Here is a 22,625-nt window from a genome sequence, read left to right on the forward strand (position 1 = left end):
CCTAGCTTTGTCGCGATATTTCCACAGTATGTCCTTACCAAACATTATTGAGAAATAAGCATTTTGCCATAATTTTGAAGTGTCGAGACGGTAAATAAAACCAAATGATTGCTTAAAGAAACACAAATCACGTTCAAGCTTAACATTCGTACAAGTTGCTGACAAGAATATCTGCAGAAGAAGTGAAAAGAATATTGAGAATGCCTTAGATATCGATCAGTTTTTAGGAAACGTAAAGGCGCATTATAATGGATGCAATACTGAAGAAACATCAAGACATGCTCATAGATGTTCAAAAAAAAAAAAAATGTTCGACAATATAAAAATGTGTAAGATGTTCGAAATTCTGAGAAAAAGAGAGTAAGCTATAGGGAAAGGAGGATTATGTACAATATGTACAAGACTCGAGAGATACCAGAAAAAGAACGAAAATTAAATGTAGTGTAAGAGAGGGAAGGTCGACAAAGCAGCTCTATATGGCACAGAAACTGGTAATTCGAGTAGAAAACGATGAAACTGAAGAGACGACCACTAGGAGAAATGTGAGACCGAATTGCTGTATGTCACCAGCATTTTTAAATACACTCCTGGAAATGGAAAAAAGAACACATTGACACCGGTGTGTCAGACCCACCATACTTGCTCCGGACACTGCGAGAGGGCTGTACAAGCAATGATCACCCGCACGGCACAGCGGACACACCAGGAACCGCGGTGTTGGCCGTCGAATGGCGCTAGCTGCGCAGCATTTGTGCACCGCCGCCGTCAGTGTCAGCCAGTTTGCCGTGGCATACGGAGCTCCATCGCAGTCTTTAACACTGTTAGCATGCCGCGACAGCGTGGACGTGAACCGTATGTGCAGTTGACGGACTTTGAGCGAGGGCGTATAGTGGGCATGCGGGAGGCCGGGTGGACGTACCGCCGAATTGCTCAACACGTGGGGCGTGAGGTCTCCACAGTACATCGATGTTGTCGCCAGTGGTCGGCGGAAGGTGCACGTGCCCGTCGACCTGGGACCGGACCGCAGCGACGCACGGATTCACGCCAAGACCGTAGGATCCTACGCAGTGCCGTAGGGGACCGCACCGCCACTTCCCAGCAAATTAGGGACACTGTTGCTCCTGGGGTATCGGCGAGGACCATTCGCAACCGTCTCCATGAAGCTGGGCTACGGTCCCGCACACCGTTAGGCCTTCTTCCGCTCACGCCCCAACATCGTGCAGCCCGCCTCCAGTGGTGTCGCGACAGGCGTGAATCGAGGGACGAATGGAGACGTGTCGTCTTCAGCGAAGAGAGTCGCTTCTGCCTTGGTGCCAATGATGGTCGTATGCGTGTTTGGCGCCGTGCAGGTGAGCGCCACAATCAGGACTGCATACGACCGAGGCACACAGGGCCAACACCCGGCATCATGGTGTGGGGAGCGATCTCCTACACTGGCCGTACACCACTGGTGATCGTCGAGGGGACACTGAATAGTGCACGGTACATCCAAACCGTCATCGAACCCATCGTTCTACCATTCCTAGACCGGCAAGGGAACTTGCTGTTCCAACAGGACAATGCACGTCCGCATGTATCCCGTGCCACCCAACGTGCTCTAGAAGGTGTAAGTCAACTACCCTGGCCAGCAAGATCTCCGGATCTGTCCCCCATTGAGCATGTTTGGGACTGGATGAAGTGTCGTCTCACGCGGTCTGCACGTCCAGCACGAACGCTGGCCCAACTGAGGCGCCAGGTGGAAATGGCATGGCAAGCCGTTCCACAGGACTACATCCAGCATCTCTACGATCGTCCCTATGGGAGAATAGCAGCCTGCATTGATGCGAAAGGTGGATATACACTGTACTAGTGCCGACATTGTGCATGCTCTGTTGCCTGTGTCTATGTGCCTGTGGTTCTGTCAGTGTGATCATGTGATGTATCTGACCCCAGGAATGTGTCAATAAAGTTTCCCCTTCCTGGGACAATGAATTCACGGTGTTCTTATATCTATTTCCAGGAGTGTATATATTTTGAGAAGCTAACCAATAAAGGCTTGGAAAAATCAATAAGGACTTATAGTGGGACGACAAAAAAGAAAATCACGAAGTACGCTGATGATATGGGTGTTCTAGCAGGAACGGAGGAAGAGCTCCAGAAAATGGTAGAAAACAGAAAAAAAAAGAAGTAATGAGAAGTAACAGAGAATAGCTAGAAACTTAACTTCAGAATTGGGTATCACGAAGAAGACGAAGCTAATTTTCTACTTCGGAAACAAAATAACCTATGACAGACGGAACAAGAAAGACGTATGAAGCAGGCTAGCACAAGCAAAGAAGACATTCCTAGCCAATCAACATAGGTCTTAATTGGAGGAAGACATTTTTTGAGGGTGTGCGCTAGGACCACAGCATTGTATGAGAGTGTATCATAGACAGTGAGAAAACTGGATCAGTGTCTGAGATGTGGTGCTAAAGAAGAATGTTGGCAATAGTTGTACTGACAAGGTAATGAATGAGGAGGTTCTCCACAGAATCGACAATGGAAAGAACTTATGGGAAAAGCTGACAATCAGATGGGCAGTGTGATAGCAGATGGGTTACCTCCATGGTACTAGAAGGAGCTGTGGGGGGTAAAAGCTGTAGGGAGACAGGGATTTGAATAAGTACAACGTTGGCTGAAAGAGTTTGGCACAGGAGGGGAATTCGTGGAGGGTAGCGTCAAACCGGTCAGAAGACCGATAACTCAATAACAATAACAATAATAGTAACGAATGTCGCAAAACGCCTGTGTTAGTCCACGAACCCACGCGAATTGTAAATGGTTGGGAAAACACACTTGACCTCTTACCCACAAACAATCCAGAGCTAATAGAGAGCATAATGACTGATACAGAGATTAGGGATTAGTAATCACAAGGTCGTTAGAGCTAGGCTCAATACCGTTTCTTCCAAATCCACCAGAAACAAACGCAAAATAATTTTATTTAAAAAAGCGGATAAAGTGTCACCAGAAGCCTTCCTAAGAGACAATCTACATTTCTTCCGAACTGACTATAAAATTGTAGACGAGATGTGGCTCAAATTCAAAGATATAGTAGCAACAGCAATTGAGAGATTCATACCTCATAAATTGGTAAGAGATGGAACTCATCCCCCATGGTACACAAAACAGGTGCGAACGCTGTTGCTGAGGCAACTGAAAAACCATGCGAAGTTCAAAAGAACGCGAAATCCCGAAGATTGGTTAAAATTTATAGATGCGCGAAATTTGGAACGGACTTCAATGCGAGATGCCTTTAATAGATTCCACAAGGAAACATTGTCTCGAAATTTGGTAGAAAATCCGAAGAAATTCTGGTCGTATGTAAAGTACACAAGCGGCAAGACGCAGTCAATACCTTCGCTGCGCACTGCCGATGGTACTGTTACCGACGACTGTGCCGCTAAAGCGGAGTTATTGAACGCAGTTTTCCGAAATTCCTTCACCAGGGAAGACGAATGGAATATTCCAGAATTTGAAACACGAACAGCTGCTAGCATGAGTTTCTTAGAAGTAGATACCTTAGGGGTAGCGAAGCAACTCAAATCGCTTGATACGGGCAAGTCTTCTGGTCCAGATTGTATACCGATTAGGTTCCTTTCAGATTACGCTGATACAGTAGCTCTCTACTTAGGAATCATATACAACCGCTCGCTCACCGATAGATCTGTACCCACAGGTCGCACCAGTGTTTAAGAAGGGTAGTAGGAGTAATCCATCGAACTACAGACCTATATCATTGACGTCGGTTTGCAGTAGAGTTTTGGAGCATATACTGTATTCAAACATTATGAATCACCTCGAAGGGAAAGATCTATTGATACGTAATCAGCATGGTTTCAGAAAACATCGTTCTTGTGCCACGCAGCTGGCTCTTTATTCGCACGAAGTAATGGCCGCTATCGACAGGGGATCTCAGGTTGATTCCGTATTTCTGGATTTCCGGAAAGCTTTTGACACCGTTCCTCACAAGCGACTTCTAATCAAGCTGCGGGCCTATGGGGTACCGTCTCAGTTGTGCGACTGGATTCGTGATTTCCTGTCAGGAAGGTCGCAGTTCGTAGTAATAGACGGCAAATCATCGAGTAAAACTGAAGTGATATCAGGTGTTCCCCAGGGAAGCGTCCTGGGACCTCTGCTGTTCCTGACCTATATAAACGACCTGGGTGACAATCTGAGCAGTTCTCTTTGGTTGTTAGCAGATGATGCTGTAATTTACCGTCTAGTAAGGTCATCGAGCCGCATCGTTCTCCTACGCTCTGTAAAGAAGCATGGGACTTCATTTCATTTCAAGGTCATCGGAAGACCAGTATCAGTTACAAAGCAATATAGAAAAGATTTCTGTATGGTGTGGCAGGTGGCAGTTGACGCTAAATAACGAAAAGTGTGAGGTGATCCACATGAGATCCAAAAGAAATTCGTTGGAATTCGATTACTCGATAAACAGTACAATTCTCAATGCTGTCAACTCAACTAAGTACCTGGGTGTTAAAATTACGAACAACTTCAGTTGGAAAAACCACATAGATAATACTGTGTGTAAGGCGAACCAAAGGTTGCGTTTCATTGGCAGGACACTTAGAAGATGCAACAAGTCCACTAATGACACAGCTTACACTACACTCGTTCGTCCTGTGTTAGAATATTGCTGCGCGGTGTGGGATCCTTACCAGGTGGGATTCACGGAGGACATCGAAAGGGTGCAGAAAAGGGCAGCTCGTTTTGTATTATCACGTATAGGGGAGAGAGTGTGGCAGATATGATACGCGAGTTGGGTTGGAAGTCATTAAAGCAAAGACGTTTTTCGTCGCGGCGAGATCTATTTACGAAATTTCAGTCACCAACTTTCTCTTCCGAATGCGAAAATATTATGTTGAGCCCAACCTACATAGGTAGGAACGATCATCAAAATAAAATAAGAGAAATCAGAGCTCGAACAGAAAGGTTTAGGTTTTCGTTTTTCCCGCGCGCTGTTCGGGAGTGGAATGGTAGAGAAATAGTATGATTGTGGTTCGAAGAACCCTCTGCCAAGCACTTAAATGTGAATTGCAGAGTAGTCATGTAAATGTAGATGTAGATGCATATACACAGATGGAGGTACACAAGTTTTCAAGGGCAGTGAATTGGCATACTGTCACTTGTGCTCAGGTGAGTCATGTGAAGAGATTTTCGATCTGATTATGGCCGCATGATCGGAATGAACAGACTTTGAACGCGAAATGGTAGTCGGAGATAGACGCCTTCGGAAATCGTTAGCGAATTCAATATTTAGTGACTCGCAGTATCAAGAGTGTGCCAAGGTATTACCTCTCACTACGTACAAGCAGTGGCCGACGGCCTTCGCTTAACGACCGAGAGCAGCGGCGTTTGTGTAGAGCTGTCGTTACTATCAGACAAGCAACACTGCGTGAGATAACCGCAGAAATAAATGTGGGACTTACGACGAACGTATCCGTTAGGACAGTGCGCCGAAATCTGGCGTTAATGGGCTACGGCAGTAGATGACAGACGCGAGTACCTTTGCTGACAGCACATCTTCTTCAACGCCTCTCCTAGGCTCGTGAGCACATCGCTTGGACACTAGACGACTGGGAAGTCGTGACCTAGTGAGATGAGTCACGATTTCAGTTGATAAGAGCTGATAGTAGGGTTTGAGTGTGGCGCAGACTCCACGAAGCCATGCGCCCAGTTTGTCAACAATGCACTGTATATTCTGGGTGTGGCTCCATAATGGTGTGGGCAGTGTTTCCATGAAATAGACAGGGTCTTCAGGTCAAACTGAACCGATTATAGACTGGAAAAGGTTATGTTCGGCTGTCTGGAGAACACTTGCAGCCATTCATAGCCTTCATGTTGGCTACCAACGACGGAGTATTTGTGGATAACAATGCGCCCTGTCACTCGACCGCAGTTGTTCGCAATTGGTTTGGAGAATATTCTTGATAGTTCAAGAGAATGATTTGGCCACCCGGATACATCCTATCGAACATTCATGAGTCATAATGGAGAGGTCAGTTCATGCACAAAATCCTGCACCAGCAACACTTTCGCAATTGTGGACGGCTACTGAGGCTGGGGACTTTCATCGACTTGTTCAGTCCATTCCACGTCGAGTTGCTGCACTACGCCTGACAAACGGAGAGTTTAATTCCTCCGCGACTGAGAACCTTGCCTTCATGGTAGCTGACACCTCTTACGTAAGGTAAGCGAGCGACAAGAAGGGTTTCTTCCATGTCTTTGTCTGTTTTGTCCTCGTGTCCTCGCTGTACCTCGTAGATCGTTGTATGTGTTACGCAATGTTATCTTGAGCTCTTCCAGTTCATGTAGTTAGCATCACTCATCCAGGAGCTTGGGCTGTCAGCGTACATAGCACAGCAGACTTTTGTGCTGAATGGTGGTGAGAATCTGGATGCAGGTACCTGTTGTGTGCGTCAGAATCCTGGAGGCCTTACAACGAGGTGACAAAAGTCGTAGGATATCTACCAGTTATTTACTAGAGTTGTCATCGAATCATCTACCAGAGTAGCACAGGCAATAGACTACCAAACAGCCACCCTCCTCCATAGCAAACTCACTTCAAATTATCCAGTGGCATCCGAGGTATATGACGTCGGTAGTCCCCGAAATAGCCAACATATAGGGGAAGATATTCACCAGTTTTCAGCAGTTAACCACCGTGAAGAGGCCTGCGGCAAAATCAGTCGTATTGGCGGCTGTTTAGCTGCTTTAATGTTTTATAATGACACAGCCTAACACTGAAAATTGTTTTATTCAAAATTACGTAAGACAACTTTCTTCTGTGCGGTAATCAAAATTTATGATTTACTCTCGTATAGGGAAAAACTTGTATGTGCTTTGGGGACTTACAACCTGATGTACATTGATCAACCAGAACATTATGACGACCTACCTAATAGCCGCTTTTGTGGACTCTTGGCACGGAAAACAGCGGCGTCGCTTCGTGGCATGGAAGAAATGAGGCGGATATTCCGGGGAGGGTGGCGATCACGCCACGTTGTCACATCCCAGATGTGTTCTATGACGAGCTGGGGAACCAGCATATCACTTGGAACTCTTGTGTTCCTCGAACCACTGCATCACACTCCATGTGGCATGGTGCATTATCTGGTTGAAAAAGGCCATTTTTGTCGGGAAACAAAATCCTCGTGAAACCGTGTACGTGGTCTGCAACCATCGTATTATACTCCTTGGCACTTATAGTGCCTTGCACGAACTCCACTGTAACCGTGGATGCTCAGGTGTATATTCCACAGAGCCTAATGGAGCCGCCCGCCGTGCAGGTGACAAAGAGCTGTTCCCCTGGAAGACAACAGATTCGCACACTCCCATAAGCGTGATGAAGAAGACAGCGGAATTCATCAGGCCATGCAACGCACTGCCATTGCGCCAACGTCCAGTGCCGATGTTCACGTGCCCACTTCACTTGTAATTACCGACGTCATGGTGTTAACATTGGCACTTGCATGGATCATCTGCTGCGGTGGCCTATTGTCAGGACTGTTCGGGCACTGTGTCTTCAGACACGCTTGCACTTTGCCCAGCATTAAAGACTAAAAATGCCTCTGAGCACTATGGTACTTCTGAGGTCATCAGTCCCCTAGAACTTAGAACTATGTAAACCTAACTAACCTAAGGACATCACACACATCCATGTCTGAAGCAGGATTCGAACTTGCGACCGTAGCAGTCACGTGGTTCCGGACTGAATCGCCTAGAACCGCTCGGCCAAAGCGGCCGGCCATTAAAGTCTGATGATAGTTCCGCCACAGTTACCCGCCTGTCCTGTTTTACCAGTGTGTTCAGCCTAAGACGTCCGACATCTGTAATGAGGGGCGGTCGCCCAACCCCACGACGTCCGGACGCGATTTCACCTTTGTTTCGCCACGTGTTGAAGACACTCGTCAGAGCACTTCACGAACATCTGACAAGTGGTGCAGTTCCCGAAGTGCTAGTGCCAAGCCTCCGGGCAGTCATAATCTGCCCTCAGTCAGACAGTTCGAGGGCCTTTCCCATTCTACAAAGGACAGCTTGCACACTGATATTACATGCCTCTTGACTATGCCTGAGCAGAAGTCGTTCCTCGACAAGTTACGCTGTCTTCTGGACGGGCTTATATCTATAGCAGGTCAGTGATCATAATGTTCTGGCAGATCAGTGAATTCAGATCTGCTGCGATGACTCACTAAGGAGATGAAATTTTTTATAATATTGTAACTCGTATGTTGTCATAAGAACAGAATCACTCCCATAAGCAATGAATGGAAAAGTTCTGGACTTATAAGCTATGTATTAAGTATAAACACTGAAGGCCCAAAATTAGTTTGGCAACATAATCTGACGACCCATAATGATTAACGGAATAGTCACACACGCACGAACACACACACACACACATACACTTATATATAAGTATATATAAGTTCGTAGGCTTCCACAGCCGGTGTCATTTTGGATAAGCCGATTTTAAATAAATTGTAAACTACTAAAACAACTAAACTGCTGAACTTTTTTTTATTATTATTTTTTTTAGATCTAATTTTGTTCTATATTGTTCGTTGAATTCTTCGTGGCGGACGTCCGATGACACTCGTTCAGGTGATCGTTAATTCGTTCACTCAGTTGTTCTATTACAGAGGGTAGCTAAACCCTCTGACCGAACACGCTGAGCTACCGTGCCGGCAGCCCTTCGAACGATTTGCTGCGGTTTTCTTCAGGCCAGCAAAACACCCAAAATATTTTATCGAGGAAACATACTCAAATGAATTCAATGCAGCTGAAACTGGATTTTGCATAGGTATCATTTGACACTAAGCAGTAAGTAATGAGTAATCAAGAAACTGACCAGAAACTAAGTAAGTGTTGGATTTCTTCTTAGGGCACACCAAAATCAAAGCATATTTCATGAATATCATTTCTATGTAATACCTCAGTACGATGCCAGATCACTCCGAAGCACATTTACTAAGTACCAACTGTCGTAACTGCATTCATCCATCCACCTTTCTTCATCTGAAACTTAATTTCGTACTAAGAGAGAATACTTTGGCTGTTTCGTAGTAGCAAAATTATTTCAATGAGTAGCCTCTAATGCACAAGAATATTCACGGCCCATGATCGTAGTAAGCGAGTCAAACCAATAAGGCAGCAGAGTAGCATTCAACTGTAACACGTACAAGTAATAAAGAAATAACCTTGTTTAAGGGGAGAAATTCATTAGTGTGTAAATATATCGTTACCGAAAGAATAATAGTTGCTTTAGAATGCCACATCGGCCATCAAAGCAATGCAACAACCGTGAATTTCACAGCGGGTGGTCTTAGTACTAAGTCCTCGGTACATCACGTGTAACAAGACAGCAGTTCTTTTAAAATTCAGGAGAGGACGATAACTTTGATTCTACATCCAGACGCAGTGAAAAGACGACTTTCAGCACTATAATCACCATCCATTTAGTCAAAATTGAGCAACCTAAGAATTTCAGTTCCGTCTTGCGGAAGAATACAGCCGTAAGCCTGAACGCGGTCTAATCTCAAGTAAACAAAGGAAACATTTGGCAAGCTGTTCCGAAATAACCTAACGATTTCATTTGAGCTTCAGTGCAGAAAAAAATTATGATGATCTCATCCATTTTCTTCAGCATTGTAGAATCTCCAAACTATTTCAGATCGAGATCTGGCAAAGTCTGACTTTCTCCCAAAGCAGAACTCTCACAAATACAAGAACATAATACGAAAAGTCACAGAATCAGAACGGTGGAAGCACGTTCGAATGACGAATATCTCGTGTCTTTATAACTGTGAGAGCTTCCTGTCAGTTAACAGACAAATTGACCGTCTATAACGTGAAAGTGCCTAAGTGGATAAGTAAAGAGGTTTTTCAAAGGGCTTATTTTGATCAAGCGAAGCTGAATACAGCAGAGAAATGCAAAGTTAACTGTCGTTATCTACTAAAAGGAAACTGGTGAATGCTCAGGCTACTTTAAGTACTCATTTTCATAAGAAGGCAAAAAACATCGCTCTGGCTGTATAAAGTTGTTTATTAAAACCACGACCGATTTCACACCAATTTAGAAGCCTCTTCAGGATTTACAAATTATGCCTACAACATTATTTTCCGCCGTCCTAAGGCCTCTCCCCGTGCTTCACATCTCTGTTTAAGCAATACCCGCTAGAAACGTTTGTAAAATTTATAAAAAGGGTTTGTCCCATATTATCAGGTAGAGGCGATGTGGTCGCGGCCCTAAGGAATACTGATCACTGAACAGTTCAAAGTTCTCTCACCAGTACAACAATATAATACGAAGAGTCACAGAATCAGAACGGCGAAAGCACATTCGAATGACGAATACCTCGTGGCTTCTAAACTGCGAGAGCTTCCTGTCAGTTAACAGACAAATTTGGCGATCTAAAACAATTCATTGATCATTGTTCCTTACGGCCGCGGCCACATCACCTCTAGATGATAATATGGGACAAACCCTTTTTATAAATTTTACAAACTCTTCTAGCGAGTATTGCTTAAACAGCGATGTGAAGGACGGGGAGAGGCGTTAGGAAAGCGTAAAATAGTGTTGTAGACATAATTTACATCGTATGATGGTGTGCCTAAATAGGTGTGAAACAGATTAAAACTGTGTGCCCGACCGAGACCCGAACTCGGGACCTTTGCCTTTCGCGGGCAAGTGCTCTACCAACTGAGCTACCGAAGCACGACTCACGCCCGGTACTCACAGCTTTACTTCTGCCAGTTCCTCGTCTCCTACCATCCAAACTTTACAGAAGCTCTCCTGCGGTCCTTGCAGAACTAGCACTCCTGAAAGAAAGGATATAGCGGAGACAGGGCTTAGCCACAGCCTGGGGGATGTTTCCAGAATGAGATTTTTCACTCTGCAGCGGAGTGTGCGCTGATATAAAACTCTCCTGGAGAGCTTCTGTAAAGTTTGGAAGGTAGGAGACGAGGAACTGGCAGAAGTAAAGCTGTGAGTACCGGGCGTGAGTCGTGCTTCGGTAGCTCAGTTGGTAGAGCACTTGCCCGCGAAAGGCAAAGGTCCCGAGTTCGAGTCTCGATCGGGCACACAGTTTTAATCTGCCAGGAAGTTTCATATCAGCGCACACTCCGCTGCAGAGTGAAAAATCTCATTCTGGAAACATCCCCCAGGCTGTGGCTAAGCCATGTCTCCGCAATATTCTTTCTTTCAGTAGTGCTAGTTCTGCAAGGTTCGCAGGAGAGCTTCTGTAAAGTTTGGAAGGTAGGAGACGAGGAACTGGCAGAAGTAAAGCTGTGAGTACCGGGCGTGAGTCGTGCTTCGGTAGCTTAGTTGGTAGAGCACTTGCCCGCGAAAGGCAAAGGTCCCGAGTTCGGGTCTCGGTCGGGCACACAGTTTTAATCTGCCAGGAAGTTTCATATCAGCGCACACTCCGCTGCAGAGTGGAAAATCTCATTCAGGTGTGAAACAGGTAGTGGTTTTAATAAAAAAACTTTCTACAATCAGAGCGGTGTTCTTTGCATGCTTATAAAAATACTGACGTTTCACTGCGGTCGTCAGCAAATCAAAATTAATATGTACAAACGGTCCGTACCATTTGTGTGATCAGAAACTGAAAAATACAATAAAAGAGTACTGTTCACATATTGTATCAATAAAGCCACAAATCGGGTATTATTTGTCTTGTTCGTATTTTTGTTCGTTAGAAGAGAGCATCTTCAGATAAAATTTTCCGTGATGGGCTAATGTTAGAGATTTTAGGCTATTCATAACAACATCGTCAACAAAAATCAGTTTGAGTTGGATTTGTCATCAGGGCAGTAAGCACCTGAAAATGCTCTCATTGGAGGAGCGAAACTAAAGATACAGCCAGTAATACCGAAATGCAATGCTTTATCTGTAAATTATTTGTTGCTCGACGTCTGGCCATTCAATACCTGGCAGATATAAACCTGGTCTTTCATTTCATGCTTGGAACTGGTTTCACACTCTCGTACACGTCCTACATTGATCCAAACTTCACCTTATTTCTTTATGCCCCAGACATCTGCCAAATTACCCTTCATTCTTCTCAAAACGGATGCCGGCTCCCTATTTGTATCCATTGCATACAAAGAAATAGTTCTTATTGTAGAAACACAATGTCACAATTTGGAGTTCCTCTACTATTTCATTTTACCACAGATTCTCATGGCAACTGTTGTGAACCACACTACAACCTCTGGATCCCAATCCGCCCTTACGGCATGAACGGCGACTCGACGGCCTAAACTTCAAGGCGAAGCGTGCACGGCTGCACTTCGGCAGTTCGCTGACTGCAGCTGTGCTATTTTGCACTTCTCTATAACGTGCAACCTATCAGACAGAAATGTGGTGTCATTCTGCGTGAGAAGCCAGTGACGTGGAAGTATGATACCACTCGGCATTAACAAACCCGTAGGTCGCAGACGCTGCACCTCTTTGCAGGGTTATGTAGCTCATATCTCGCGGTTCATCAAGCAGTTCGTCAGCGGGAGTCTCCGTCTACAGGGACTGCCGCAGCCACGGCATCTTATTTACGACGGTATCACACCAACCACACCGGACTTACTTCAGTAGAGCACCGTGTTACAGCCAAAACACTAATATACGAAAGGCGTTCATTGAGTAAAATAACACTTTTTTTCTGAAAGCAGGTTGATATTATTCAAGACTCCAATAAATAATACTATTACCTACTCTCTTGGCTACAAAACTCTATCACCGAACTTGCGCTCGCTGCCAGGTCTCCATAGACACAATGCAAGCACCTATGAATATCTGCAATTCTCCGGTTTTCTTCCAAAAGAAACTCAATGAAAACCCTTCTTGGAACACACCTCCGTTACAGACGTCATTTTGAAGGCTACTTGTAGCGCTGCCACCTATCAGAACTTCATGAAACTATACGCGCTGAAGCGGGAATATTCCATGATGTCCCACAACAAATTCCACCAATTTGCAGCAGAAATTTGCTGAGATAAAAAATGTGTTACATTAATAACTGAACGCCCCTCGTTTTTGTACTACAGCTGGAGTTGAAGGTTTCCGATTCCCTGCAATAGGAAGTGTCATTTTAACACCGTGCTGACGATATCTGTACAGCAATTTCTATTGCATTTTTTACGTGTATTCCTCTTATACGTCTGTAGCTTACCAGTTATGCATTTTCAACCTCTTGACCTTCATGCTACCAGTTGGTCTCCACATACGACACTTTAGTCTTACTGTACCATACATCAAGCACAATTTACAGTGCAATTTCAGGAAGGTTCTGCATCATCATGACTGCATGTTTTTCATCCTCTAGTAGTGATGCCACTTTGTGGACAAAGGCTGTGAAATCTGCTTTCACAAGGTGCTTTATTGCGTGTCTGATTTGTACAGATAGGATAACCATCGTATTATTCACCTGTCGCCACTCTTAGGTCACTTCCTCCATGTAAAAGGTGAACAATATCGATGACAACCCATCTTTGTGGCGCACTCCTTATTTCAGACTCCTCTGACAGCTCAGGCATCTGCTCGAGTAGCTGTGCCTTTCTGAATGTCTCTCATAAATCTTGCTTCACACCGTCGAGTGAAATCGTAAATGTAACAGATGCCTATAGGTTAACTCAATGAGTCAAAATTAAATATACGCCACGCGATAATTTTTAAAAAATGATTCAAATGGCTCTGAGCACTATAGGAATTCACTGCTGAGGTCACCAGTCATCTTAGAACTACTTAACCCTAAGTATCCTAAGGGCATCACATACATCCATGCCCGAGGCAGGATTCGAACCTGCGACCGTAGCAGTCGCGCGGTTCCGGAATGAAGATAATTTTAAAGGAGCTCAATTTCTCCTATAGTTGTAATATTTATCTAAGAAAAACAACCTGTTGGTTATGTTAGACAACATGAGGAAATTCGTCCCTGTCGATCGAGTGAGGTATCTATTTGTGTTCAATACAAACCCTGTCAAATTTTTTGGATACTTCGTTCTGCTCGTTGAGACACTTTCTTTGTGAACGAGATCGAGGAAAAATCGTCAGCTACTGGCATAAAAAAACGCAGACTTCTGAGCTATCTGTAAAGAAAGGTAATGACGTGCTGGTGCGAGAGGGGGAGGTGGAGAAGAGATCAAAGAAAGCGATGCGCCGTCTGTTACCGACTGGCTTCTTTGACACTCTGATCGTGATAAATCGCGTTAAACGCTGGGGAACTTAATTGCTACTTGCCAAACATCGTCTGATGTCTTTCGAAAGGGGCGTTTTATCTTTCAGAAGAGGTTCACTGAAAATGCTGGCGAACGCCACAGGAGGGAGAAAATGTAATCTCGTCAGGTTTCCCCGTAAATCAATCTGTTTGGGCAACATCATTGGCAATCTAATTTATACTGGAGTTGAGACAGTGTATTTGAACGTAGGTTGTGTTCAGAAGATTGATTGAAGATTATCTCTGCTGTCAGAGGCAAATTTATTACTAATCTCAATGTAGACCGCTATTAAACGCTACACTGTCCATCTGAACCATATTTTTCGTAACTGATACAGGTATCCCCCAGAGTTCTTGTGAGGCGTGAAATTATCGAACTAACGTTCCTTTGTTGTCGATCTGGGGGAGAAATACCTATGTCCGAGCTAGAGTCAACTCGTGAAATATGCCGGGTGTTTCAGATAATACGCTTTTATCTGTAATTAAAAAAATGCAAGTGATACGGATATTTATTTCGACAGACAAACGAAGGAAGGCCACTTTTTCTGAGGAGCTATGATCATAGTGTGCCGTGGCGAGCTGGCGCCAGTTTTATTTTGTTCATGTATCGTTGAGATTGATTGTGGTTGAGGTAAGCTATCTCTGCTTTTCGCGTGTCTTATCTTGTGGCTTGGCAGGCGAAGCGAGTTGGTTTTAGCCTTCGACGGGTAACCCTCGAGATCTTGTGCCATTCGCTGCGAGACGAGTGTCAACGGCTGCCGAACGAGCGTGATGACCGTTACATGTTGTGGTGTGAAATTGGCTGGGCGTTTTGGCGACGTGGGAAGTTTGGAGATAAAAGTTCGGTGACTTCGCTGGGAACAAAATCTGAGGGGACGAGGTGAAGCTGTGGAACCAGCTCCCTCGTATTGTGTACCTGGTGTGGAGTAAGTCGTCGTAATTGCTTGTTCACCGACGCACTCAGAGATTTTAAACTTATTATTACGGTGGAACTTTAATAGTTGGCCTAGTTAAATGGTGGCCGTTATTTGAAAATTTTCTCAGAAGTTTTACTAGTCCTTTGCATCTCTTGCAATCAAATGATTTTATGTTGCCGTTTTTAAAGCCTGCTCTCTACTAATACAGTTGTCTATATATGAGTGAAAGGTTCTACCGATTGTTTCTACGTTTCAGAGTTATTGGAATGTCTTTGTGATTCGGGCAGAAACTTTTCATTGTGCTAGCGCCTTGGCGGGGAGTGAAATGTCATCAGAGGTCTAGGCGGTAGTGTTTAAGAACCCGGCCACGACCGGAGTTGTTCACATATGGCCTTCTAAAGTTTAGTATTTATCTTCCTTCCGTCAAGGTGGGTTAAGCTGGTGGATATATATATTGTATGTAACCTGTTTGTATATGAACTTGTTTTCTTAAATATTAGGGACTGGCAACTGGCTAAACCTTAAACTGCATAACATCTCCTGAGTTCCTTGTACAGCTTTTTCAAGTAATTTCTTATTAACACGTCTAAGTACGTGCACATTTTTATTTTTTTAAGATGAGTGTTTCTGTTGTAGTTTATTTATTTTAGTGGTTCTCTCATGTTATGTAATGGCATCTTACCTTGTCACTAGTGATCAAGTGTTATTAAGTCACCCTTAAACTGTAATTGTTTCATTATATCTATTTTGAGGGAAGTCGTATATGGGAGTTTGAAGTTCTCAAGTTTGTCAGTAACCCTGTTATCTTAATTTGGAACTGTTTGTTATAGTACTGACTAGGTTGGGTTTCTAACCGTATTTGCAAAGTTTTATCTAGTGGCTCGTGCAAAATTAGTAATTGTGAATTTTTTTCAAAAAGTAGTAATGTCAATAAACTGCCTTAATTATAAATTGTGACTACCAACCGTGATTCCGTCTCGCTTCCTCTTTTATGGTATTTCAGGTATGGTGTGTAAGTGTGGTACGATTAAGGAATCGCATATCAATAGTTAGATATTTTATAGAGAGTTAGAGGAACAAAATTCAGTTTTTTAACTTCAATGTTATTTTTTGTATAATGAAACTGATCCATTTTAACGAACTGAGGACAAATCAGTTTAAAGCAAATTCTTACCAATTTTCGTTGGGGGGGGGGGGGGCGGGGGAGAGTGGTTCGAAGTTGTTGGATTAGGCGCAATACCCAGTACATAGAGTTGCTGGTGACATGGAGCAAGATCCTTCCATACGCTGAAGTCAAGTCTCAGAGTACACACGAAGCAGCGTGGATACACACTATTACTTAAATATCCACACAAAACAAAATTCACTGGTGCTAAAACGGGTCATCTTGCAGTAGTCTGCCGGCCGCGGTGGTCTAGCGTTTCAGGCGCTCAGTCCGGAACCGCGCGACTGCTACGGTCGCAGGTTCGAATCCTGCCTCGGGCATGGATGTGTATGATGTCCTTAGGTTAGTTAGGTTTAAGTAGTTCTAAGTTCTGGGAGACTGATGACCACAGATGTTAAGTCCCATAGTGCTCAGAGCCATTTTTTGCAGTAGTCAGTTCGTCAGCTCTTACACAGCATCACACGCAGAATGGACAGGGTGATTGTCGTGCTGCCCCAAGTACGGACTATAGCGTCTACTCTGATATTTTCAAGGTGGGCAACGCAGCGGTCGTTGACAACTGTTGGAGATGTGTCACCTCTCAATCTGCGAAGTAGTATGAATCCTCTCCAAGGATACCACATCACCCACTTGTGGAACACTTCCTTTGACGATCAACGTGGCATATCCACCCAGGAATTTCTGTGGCCTAGTAATGCATATTACGTACGTTCACCCCACCATAATTTGTGAACTAGGATTCGTCGTAGAGCGCACTTTGTAAGGCGTCCATAGTGAGGTTATTCAGTGCCCATTTGCGGAAAATAAATCTCCAACTGACATCGCAGCTCCTGAGTCCATGATCGGTAGTGAATATGAATCATGTAATCTTGTACTATTGGTTACACCGATGATAGACAGTACTGACTGGAGAAACTTCTCGTAAGCTGACGTACTAATTACCGCAGGGTTATTGCAGGAATGCTGTTCTGTACATTGTATCGAATACTAACAATTTAGTTATCTTTGTGTTAGACCGCAAAGCACACTGGCAATCTTCTTTGAGTTCTGGGTGAGCAAACCAATGCGATCGCTGCCTGCTCGCTGATAATGCCAGGACAGAGTATAAATGTCTATTCTTGGGTTCCTTCACGTAGAGGGAAGACGTGGTTTGTGTCGGATACCAGGGATTTCTATGCTGCTGCACGGTGAAGTGGTAACATGTACCTCTGGTTGCATGCAGGGAATGCACACAGGCAAAACGATTTCCTGAATCCATAAAGTATATGTGATTCATGCTTTTTTTTTTATTAACGTCACGTACCTTAAGGGGACCACACCCTGCCTATCTAACCCATGTTAAGTGAGGCAAGTATCTGACCAATTTCTGAAAAAACTATTTCGTACAGGACCTTAATATTTTTACTGTGTTACATGAAGCTAAGAGAGTCAACTGTACTAAAATCTACTTTATCCATTATATAGTTTTTAAGAAATACTTTTTTAAATTTATTAAAAATATTAAGATTTTACTGCAGAAAATATTTTTGTGAGCTTCCTAATGGGGGAACATTAATTAATGTAGTACCAGAGGTGGCTTTTTATGTTATGCAGAGTCTCTAAAAATTTCATTCATTTATCTATGATAGTTTCTGATTTAATGGGGCATAGGTACTGAAAATTTTAGTTTGGGGGAAATTGACTTTAAAGAAAAAACTTCTGAAATTTGTTACTCACAGTTAATTAAAACTGTCCTGCTGCATATGATGGCCCTTCTTTGGCCTCTAGCAGGTCTTCCAGCTTCGTTTTAACCTTCCTGGATGTTCGTCTTGCTTTCTTGCCCATATTACATGCAGACCTGCCTGCATCGGCTATCCTCATTTTGTCGTATTGTTGCAGCCCAGTGATCATATTTTCACCAGGAATAATCCCCAGCTTTTTCAGTACCCAACGCCGGCCGAAGTAGCTTTGCGGTTAAAGGCGCTGCAGTCTGGAACCGCAAGACCGCTACGGTCGCAGGTTCGAATCCTGCCTCGGGCATGGATGTTTGTGATGTCCTTAGGTTAGTTAGTAGTTAGGTTTAACTAGTTCTAAGTTCTAGGGGACTAATGACCTCAGCAGTTGAGTCCCATAGTGCTGAGAGCCATTTGAACCATTATTTCAGTACCAACTCTTTCCAATATTACCACAACTGAATGTAATAACAGCATCATGAACGCCTAGTTTCATTGTATGTATGCCTACAAATACAGTTTTAGGAAGGCGGTTCTAAATAATGCTGCTGAAACATTCATTTGGGTTCTGTGTCTGCCCATGCAGACATTGCCTTAGAAGGTCAGGATGAGCCAAGTCTCTGAATATAGGTTTAATTGATGTAATAACAGCATCAGGAAGAGAATGCTGGTGAGAATAAGATTCTCCAGTTGCCTGAGCCCTATTGTATTTGTACCACGAATTTTCACCTGATGGGCACAATCCATGACATCGCTTATAATCAGTAGAGGACTTACGGAAGAATATGGCCCAACCATCTCTCTTCATTGCCTTCAGATTTTCTTTATTTCTCCTAACTGTCTGCCTATAGTATACCTGCAAGTTTTCTATTTCAGTTTTAGTTAACCGAACCTGTCCGGTCAACAATTTTCCGTCTTCTAATTTTTTTCCTCTCATATAAACAGTTAATTTTCTCAGCCTTGTTCCCAAACTTTTTTGAACATGGCATACACATTCTATTTTGCTAATAATGGCATCTCCATATGGCATAGAGTTGACAGTGGTTGGGTTGACAATGGGTGACAGAAAAGTGGGCATGTCACATAAACACACATGGTAGGAAAATGCTCTTTAAATGCTCAAGAAAAATTTTTTCAGCAAAATCCTTTTCAGGGTACTTAAATAACACCTTAATCTATCGGAATGTGATGATAACCGAAAATCGATTTTTTTCGACCTGAACCCCGGTTTGGTCCCCTTAACTTCCAAGTGTTGATCTCGTACGTCACATGTCGGCATCAAATATTTCTGTCTTTGTGAGACTAGTACCTTTACAGCATCGGTACAGAATCTGCAGATTTAATTCATCCGAAAGGTGTTAAGAGTCAGTTTAGTCACACTTCCTGTTGGTGATCCAATGTAGGTGTTTTTGATTTGTAATGGATCATACTATGTTAAATTTTCTTACAATCTGGTCGTCTGTATGCCACGTGTTCTCTAGACACAAGTAAAACCTGTATCGATGTGAATTATTACTTTTATGAGATCAGTTATATGGCTTTACATGTAATCATTCACTACAAGCATTCGCTTTGCCACGCATTTTCTGTTTAAAGCTACTGCGCCGATTTGAACTCGACAGTTGGTGCACTGTAACTTGATGAGAAATGTGTTACTTGGCTACCTCAGGTGGTAGAATTTTCTGATTTTCTTATTGTGGGCATTCAGTAAGTTCTGCAACACATGGTTTTAGTCTCGGCCAGTTTCTGTAGAAACAATGCGGAATTACGATATGCAGTGCCTGTGCTACTCTGATTACGATACAAAGTTCCTTTGGATACGCAAGCATGTCCAAATTAACTTTGCATCGCAATCAGAATAACACAGGCACTGCAATATCGTATTTCTCTGCCGATACCGGGCACTCGACTTTCAAGTACAATCTCTGACGTGCAGTGGAATATACACAATGGATGTACAAGTCCAGTTCGTAGACGCGTGACTGGCTACATATGGAAGTTTGGGTCTGGCCGGGAGTCGTGCTGGGCTAACCAAATGGTAAGGCGACAGCTCGCGATAAGCGGGCAGTCCGGGTTCGAGTACCGGTCCGGTAAAAAATCTTCATAGTCATCATTCCTTTCTAAAGCTGATGGTTGTCTTGCGAATACTTTTACTGCAATGCGGAATTTGTTGTAGGTCATCGTGAAATATTCCTGTGAAACGCCCTGCTGAACCCGCAGGACAGGACAGATAGTATAAATCGTGGAAAGGGTCCAATATAAGGCGCTGTCAGTTACATTCGAACATACAACTTTATTATTTGATGAAACATTACAAAAGCCACCCAAAAAATTTTTTTAAACACACTGCTTTAATCTTTTTGACTTAATTGCCTGCTGAAAGCCACTGCAATTTAAAAACAACTGAAGGTCAATAACCTAAAACGCAAGCATAATCAGGAATTTACAAGTCAAGCCTTATCATAAAACAGTTCTTTAGTTAGGATGAAGTAAACAAGTTAAATTCAAATCGGCTGAAGGCCTAACACTTAAAACTCCGTAACAATTTCTTTTTTAAATGCCAAAGGCTTTACGTGACCCAGTTCTTTAAACTAGGCTGAAGGCCTTAATAGCAAAACAGCTCTAATTTAAATCAAAATCGGCTGGAAGCCGTACAATTACAAACAACAGGAACAAATTTAAAAAAATAGGGCAATACACCCAAGGGCGCTCAGATGTTCGAGGGTCGGCCTGGAATTGGAACACTAACGGTCGCTTAGGTGAGACAGGCAGTCGGCCGAATCATTTTCAATCCGCTGGGAACCCAACCGATAGACAGTCAAGAGACCAATGATCAAGATCAGTTCCGCTCCACATTTACACCAAAACTCAAACGATGGTAACAGCGGAGACTGGAACAACAACAAGATCACAAGCAACCCATCAGCGGAGAACGACCCAAATACACGTCGTCTAATTAGACGACCGACCAAACGGCCAAGCAAGGTCGTTGCCACTCAAACATGTGTTCAAATGGTTCAAATGGCTCTGAGCACTATGGGACTTAACTTCTAAGGTCATCAGTTGCCTAGAACTTAGAACTACTTAAACCTAACTAACCTAAGGACATCACACACATCCATACCCGAGGCAGAATTCGAACCTGTGACCGTAGCGGTCGCGCGGTTCCCAACTGTAGCACCTAGAACCGCTCGGCCACCCCGGACAGCTCAAACATGTGTGTCGGCAATCGTCATTCGAGTGATGGCTATCCGAACCTCACTGCCACTCCAACCCGACCGCACTTCTGCCGCGTCCCAACTGTGCGACTGCCAGGTCCGAACTCCACAGCTGGCGCGTTGCAACTGACTTCATTGCCCGCTCCGAACTGCATTGCTGCCATGTTCCATCTCGTTGGACGACACAGGACGACCAGGAAGTAATAGCAGTCCAGAAAAAATAAGAAACTTCGTGGCAGATTAAAACTGTGTGCCGGACCGAGTCTCTATCTCGAGACCTTTGCCTTTCGCGGGCAAGTGCTCTACCAACTAAGCTACCCAAGCATGACTCACGCCCCGTCCTCACAGTTTTACTTCTGCCAGTACGTCGTCTCCTACCTTTCAAACTTTACAGAAGCTCTCCTGTGAACCTTGCAGAACTAGCCCTCCTGAAAGAAAGGATATTGCGAAGACGTGGCTTAGCCACGGCCTAGGGGATGTTTCCAGAATGAGATTTTCACTCTGCAGTGGAGTATGCACTGATATGAAACTTCGTGGCAGATTAAAACTGTGTGCCGGACCGAGACTCGAATTCGGGAATTTGCCTTTCGCGGGCAAGTGCTCTACCAACTGAGCTACCCAAGCACGACTTAGCGCACACTCCGCTGCAGAGTGAAAATCTCATTCTGGAAACATTCCCTAGGCTGTGGCTAAGCCATGTATCCTTTCTTTCAAGAGTGCTCTTAGCAAGGTGAGGTACTGGCAGAAGTAAAGCTTTGAGGACGAGCCGTGAGTCGTGCTTGGGTAGCTCAGTTGGTAGAGCACTTGCCCACGGAAGGCAAAGGTCCCGAGTTTGAGTCGCGGTCCAGCACACAGTTTTAATCTGCCAGGAAGTTTCATATCAGCGCACAATCCGCTGCAGAGTGAAAATCTCATTCTGGCAGCAAAGATAATACGGCAGGGCCTATATCGATACGTGCTGCTGTTGCCACTCACGGGCAGGCAAGGCTGCAACTCAGTAACACCAGTAATTGAAAATTAATATAACCAGGTGGCAGTACAGTAAAAAAAGAGTGTTAAAGATGAGATGGCACGAACGCGAGCCACGTAAGGCTCATCCTGCTTCAACCACTATTTGTCAATGAAGTTCTGATAGTGGTGGTCTTATGCAGAGCCTTCAAAATGGCGTCTGTGACGGAGCAGAGTTGTCATTGAGCTTCTGTTGGCGAAAACCCTGAACATCGCAGATATTCATAGCACTTGAAGAATGTCTGCGGAGTCCTGGCAGTGAAGAAAAGCATGGTGAGTCATTGGGTGAGGTGACTGTCATCATCGCAACAAGGTCCCACATACCTGTTGGACCTCAAGCGAGCAGGGGGCTCGCATAC

This window comes from Schistocerca serialis, chromosome 2 (assembly GCF_023864345.2).
Source record: "Schistocerca serialis cubense isolate TAMUIC-IGC-003099 chromosome 2, iqSchSeri2.2, whole genome shotgun sequence".
In the NCBI taxonomy this organism is placed as follows: Eukaryota; Metazoa; Arthropoda; class Insecta; order Orthoptera; family Acrididae; genus Schistocerca; species Schistocerca serialis.